At 36.1% G+C, this 6,414-nt stretch overlaps 1 long non-coding RNA gene across 1 annotated transcript; it reads left to right on the top strand.

The window, feature by feature from the left end:
• Positions 1 to 1,403: 1,403 nt before the first annotated feature.
• Positions 1,404 to 3,164, top strand: LOC118760974. The gene is made up of 3 exons (XR_004997071.1): positions 1,404 to 1,414; positions 2,913 to 2,921; positions 3,089 to 3,164. It is a non-coding gene; the product is annotated as an uncharacterized LOC118760974 (long non-coding RNA).
• The last annotated feature ends 3,250 nt before the right edge of the window (positions 3,165 to 6,414 follow it).

Below are 6,414 nucleotides of genomic sequence, written 5' to 3'. Positions count from 1 at the left end.
GTTCGGCAAAAAAGTGAAAATAGAATACACACAAGATTCTTTTTCAAGAAATTTGATGGTGTAATCCATGCACCGATAACATTTATCAAAAAGCGAGCCGCATGAGGCATTTTTCACCACCAGGCGGGTCGCACTACTGAAAATATTGAAGGTAATTTTTTTGTTGGCGTGCCATTCAGAAAGTCCAGCAAGCTTCAGTTTCTCCGCTACTTATCCTAAAACTCTGCAAGTCGATGTTCCTTTGTGGCTATTGTCTAATGACAGAAAAAAGTAAATGATAAAAAGTAACTGCTAAAAGATATTATTGGGTTGTCCGGAAAGTTCGTGCCGATTTATAGTAGCTTACCTTTCGACTTATTTTAGAACATGGTTCAGTCCATAAAATAGGATTTGACTACACTTCCATTTAGAGCACAGTTTAAGCTATCTTTTCGTGGGAGGAGGTTTATGTTCCTATAACCTGTATTAATTCTGTAACCCTTTAAAATGGAAGATAAGAAAGTTCATTTTCGGCACTTGATGCTTCTCTTTTTTCGTAAAGGGAAATATGCCTCACAAGCAACCATAGAAATATGCGCAGTTTACGGTGATGTTTCAATTCTTTGGATGACGTAAAAAGATACCTTGATGAATTCTTTCCCATTAGACCCCTACAATTCTGGGAAGAGGGTATTTTTAAGTTAAAGGATAGATGGAGACGCACTGTGCAACAAAAGGGTTCATAGTTGGTTGATTAAAAATGTAATTTTATTGACCTTTTTCTTTCCTTTAAAAATCGGCACGAACTTTCCAGACAACACAATAATAAAGAAGGAACAAAAGAAGACATTTGCTGCTAACATATCAGTAAGATTTCCATTTTCTTAAAGTGCGTTTCACTATTAGCCGAAAACGGGTCTTCTGATTAAAGAAATTCTTTAATCCTTTAGTAATCAGATAACTTTGTCAAATGTGATACTTATTTATTCACGTTATTTCGAATTAATCCTGCACTGTGCTCCGTCTTCGTGATTTTGATGACCTGATATATAAATATTTAAAATGACATTGTCGGTTATGTATGAGAGGCTACAACTGGTCATTTTGAATATAAAACCAGTAGAATATCTGAGTCAGATGTAGCCGGTTTAAATACTAAAGAGTTAGACCTCGCCTGAAACATTATGCATTTTCCCTGAAAATCCCCTGAAAGTTACCGGCGTCTGGTATGCGAGGCTTTCCACTGGCAGTACTTGCACAAAGGAAGTTGTTTAGAAGTTTACTTACTGTTATTTTTATGAGTTTGAGGTGGCTATATGATGATGCTATCAATTAATAAGTTCTTATAGTTGTTTGCAACAAATGTCATGTTATTTTAAAATCAAGCGAAAATATTTCTTTATTTTATGATGATATTTTTGTCAACATTTCTGTAGTTCTGCTTATAAACAACAGAATTTAATTATATTTATATTATACTTTGCGGTTTATGGAAAATACGATTAACAACTGTAATAGATTGCAAAATATAAGTTGGTCATTATTAGATTTCCTCTCTCTTCTGTCTACGGGTTTCTGTATGTATGTATGTATGTATGTATGTATGTATGTATGATGTATGTATGTATGTATGAATGAATGTATGTATGTATGTATGTATGTATGTATGTATGTATGTATGTATGTATGTATGTATGTATGTATGTATGTATGAATGAATGTAAGTACGTACGTACATATCTCTAACTCACACTTGCTCTGTCTCTCCCTCTCACATATATACGTATGTATAAACACACACCCATATATACATATGTATGTGTATATGCACTTAAATAACCATGTGTATATGTGTGGGTGTTTATATGTATATACATATATACATATATACACACACATGTACAAATACTTATATAAGTGCATACATACACACACACACACACACATACATATATATATGTATATATGTATATACACATATACACACACGCATATGCACATACTTATTTAAGTGCATGCACACATACATTTGTGTATATGGGTGTGTGATTATACATACGTATATGCATATATATTTACGTGCATATATATATATATATGCATATCTATCCATCTTTTTATTTCTTTATCTGTCTATCTAAGTATCTATCTACTTATATTTCTATGTATGTAAGTATGTATATACATATATATATATATGCATATAGATATACAAATATATACGTATATATATGTATATATACATATATACATATATACATAGATATATATATATACATATACACATACATATATATATACATATATATACATATATATATATATATACATATACATATATATACATATATATATATATATATATGTATATATATGTATATGTATATATATATATATCTCCACATATTTAATTGTATGTATGCATGTATGTATGAATGTATGTCCGTACGTATATACAAGGAGGATTATATAGAGGCGATCTAAAATATTACAATCGCAGCCTAGAAAACAATCAGAAATGTAAATTGAATTGAGTCAAGCAGCAGTTGATGAAACCATGACACTAATAATAGGAAAATGCATTACACAAAATATATTTAAAATTGGTACAGGAATAATTTTGTAATCAGTTTGAATTGCGATATCAATCAACTTTTATCCTTTTTAATATAACTTTTGACGACGCGAAAGAAGAAATGAAAAATGCTTCGAGCATATCAGCTTAAATTGTTTACCATAACGATAATATTATTTCTAATGCCGACTACAATAATATTGACTTTAAGTATGATCACAAGGCTTAAATTTTCGGTGATATCAGTAGTCACCCATCGTCATGAATGTTGGCTAATGACCGACAATATACGATTGTAAAAACAATCAGCCGAAATGAGCTTCCTCTGAAGTATATCGGGATCAATGTTATCTGATAGAGTGTGTAGGTCGGAGATCATGGTGGATCTCTCGGTGCAGCCGCTACTTCTTCGGATGGAAATGACATAACTCCGGTACTAAGACCCCCTTCGGTCATGAATGACCATGGGATTGCACCTAGAAAGTTCCCCTCCAAGGTGCTCGTCCGAGCAAGACCCTTTGCCGAGTGTCCGAGGTAGGTGGCCGGTACGTTCACTGTGAAAAAATTAGAGTGCTCAGAGCGAGCCCCGCTGGCTTGCATACGAAAAGCATGGAAGCCGCCGATGTTATCCAAGGGAAAGGCATCCAAGCCACCGATGTTATCCAAGGGAAAGGCAAAGTCCGATACAGATTGGCACCATTGACATCGCAACTCATTTCTATAGTTGAATGAACTGCAGCAATGTGAAAATAAAGTGTCTTGCTCAAGAACACAACACATCGCCAGGTCCGGGAATTGAACTCACTTCCTCATGATTGTGTGCCTCATATTCTAACCACTGGGCCTTGTAGACACGTGAGTAGACTGCCGCAGGAAAGAATCGCCAGTTGGATTCTTCAAGCAGAGCCAACAGTACGAGACCAAAGGTAGACGAAGAACGAACTTGTTGGGTAATAACCATCGTCTGAGATGGTCACGCTTAGAACACTATGAAGCGGGTACCTAAAGACTCAACTTCTCGAAATTCCCAGGAATAGGGAGCTGAGAAGATGGATGGATTAAATTATTCCACTACTCAACTAGTATATTCTTTAATCTAACTGTTTATGAAGGTACACAGAATTGATTTAGGAAGGATTTGAAAGTCAGGATGTAAACGTCTCTCGATAATGGCGTTTGTTTGAAGATCTAACGATCCGAATAAACCCATGTTATTGATTTCAAATTCTGGCAGAAGGCCAACGAATTCGTGGAAGGGTGTAAGTCGATTACATCACACCCAGTGCTCAATCGGTATTTAAGTTATCGACTCCGAAAGGTAAAAGGCAAAGTCGACCTCGGCAAATTTGAACTCAGACTGTGAAGACGGATGAAATGTCGCTAAGCGATTTGTCCGATAACGATTCCACCAGTTCGTTACCTTCGATAAACCAATAATATTCTTTTCTACTCTAGGCACAATGACCGACATTTTTGGGAAGGGATTAAGTCGATTAGATCGACCCTAGTACGCAACTGGTACTTATTTTATCGACCCCGAAATGATTAAAGGCAAAGTCGACCTCGGCGGAATTTGAACTCAGAACGTAAAGACAGACGAAATACTGCTAATCATTTCGCCCAGCTTGCTAACATTTCTACCAGCTCGTTGCCCTATAAACAAATAATATTAGCATTACTCAACATCTTAAAACGTAGCGCTGCAATGGACTCGCGGTTGGAGGATCGCGGTTTCGATTCCCAGACTGGGTGTTACGTGCGTTTATTGAGCGAAAACACCTAAAGCTCCACGAGGCAGGGGTGGGGTGGGGTGGCGATCCCTGTTGTACTCTTTCGCCTCAACTTTCTCTCACTCTCTCTTCCTGTTTCCCCCAGCTGTGGGGGGGGGGGAACACATACGCCACAGAAACCGGGAAACCGGGCCCATGAACCTGGCTAGACTTGAAAAGGGTGCAGAGAGAGACATCTTAAAACAACAACATAATGGAGGGCTCTTTATTTGACAAATGACTCAAGGTGGCAACCAAATTTGCTAGAAATACTAGTCAAATTTCTTTGAAAATTACATCCTACCTTCATATGGAATAGGATGATATTGTCTTCGACATAGTGACTCTAATCAAGAGAAGATGGCTATGGTGGGAACATCTTTCGTCAAAGTTCTGCAATCTACGCACGCTTACGGCTGAACTGGAGTTTAACACCAGCAACAGCAACATCAACTGTATCGCATAAATACTGACTTAAAGGGCACCTACATCATAGTCTTCAGTTCTAGGTAGTTTAGTCTTGTATTTATCTTGAGTTGAATGAATAAATCGATTATTTCTGCATGTCTTTCTATGTATGCTTGAGATTTTCCCGTATTCTTCATGCTATATAAATGGAAAATATTTTTGTCGCCAAACATAAGTACAGATATTTATAAAGAAAGCTTACAGAATATTTTGCTTCATTCAAATGCATTCTTTATTTCGTATCAAGTGGGGGGGGGGAGGTATATATCTTTTTAATATAAAGAATAAACAGAGGAAATTCTTGGTAGAAAAAAGTGTTGTCGCAATTAAAACAATAGTTTAGTCTTGTATTAATTAATGCATTCTAATTTGAACGTTTTTGCAGTAAATATTGTCCTAAATCCCCGAGGGAAGGTGGAATCTAATATAAATACATTTAATTAAAATAGCCATCTATGTGTCATATTTAATGTATATACATCTTTGACAGGTGAGATGTTACTGTTTTTGTCTGAGATAAAATCTCTCATGGACGTGCTGCGATTAAACGCAATATGTAGCGAAGTGAGATGAAAATTCTTCCAGCCAGATGCATCTCGGCCTTTTTGGGCAAAGACGTGTACTCCCAGCCGTCTGCCTAGACGAAATTTGTGGCTTCCGATATATAAGACATAAGGAATAATACATTACGCTTAATTATAACATGCTAAAAAGGGAAGACAAATTTTCCCCACGTTACAAATTACAATCTTAAATATAGGAGGTCACATTGGATAGCAAACACAGGATGCTAAGAGGCGGAATATCTTTTGACATCCAGCCATGAAATTGACAGGGAATATTCCGAAACATATTCTTGGAAATTCCACATTGGATTTATACAGAAGCAGAAAAAAATTTGAATATGCAACACAAATATTTTACAACACGACACGCTTATACCTGATTGGCGATCCATCCAAGGTCCTCCAGAACACAATCACTATAATTATAGGCTTTCTTGTAGTCTATTCATGGTATTGTTAAATTTTTCTTTCTATGTTTTATTTCATTTAGAATGGTTTTATCTATACATAATAGATCAGGTGTTCCTCTAACCTTCTATATATATATATATATGTGTGTGTGTATTCTTCAGGCAGCAAATTCCAGCTGTCAACGTACCCGTAAATGCTTTCTGGGAACATTCCTGTTAACAACTACCACACAAATTATAAGCAAATGTTTGGTCTAAACTTAGTAGGTGTATAGCCCTTGCTTTTCTCTTTCATAAGGAGTACTGTTCTCCCTCTACTCATCCAGTTCGGTATAACTCTTCAATTCAGGTAAGCCTGACGTTGTTCCTACAGTCTCATAAGGAAGCTACTAAATTTCTTTAACCAGTAACTTTCAACTAAATTTGGTCCTTCCAACTTTCGGCAGTCTTCCTAACACTTTACTCGTCAATGCACTAGTTAGTCTTAGATCTGACTGCTTCTCACTCACTACTTCTTCCTTCACCTTTTTTTAAACATGCAGCATTTCCATTATGATTGACTGGCTTATCCCAAACATTACTCCAGAACTTTTTAGCTTCTTCAGCATTAGGTTTCTCATCTTCGGTACTTTCTTCTCAACTATTTA

This window comes from Octopus sinensis, unplaced genomic scaffold (assembly GCF_006345805.1).
Source record: "Octopus sinensis unplaced genomic scaffold, ASM634580v1 Contig02862, whole genome shotgun sequence".
Classification (NCBI taxonomy): domain Eukaryota; kingdom Metazoa; phylum Mollusca; class Cephalopoda; order Octopoda; family Octopodidae; genus Octopus; species Octopus sinensis.
The sequence above is the reverse complement of the archived record's forward strand: the minus strand, read 5'-3'. Positions and strand labels throughout refer to the sequence as shown.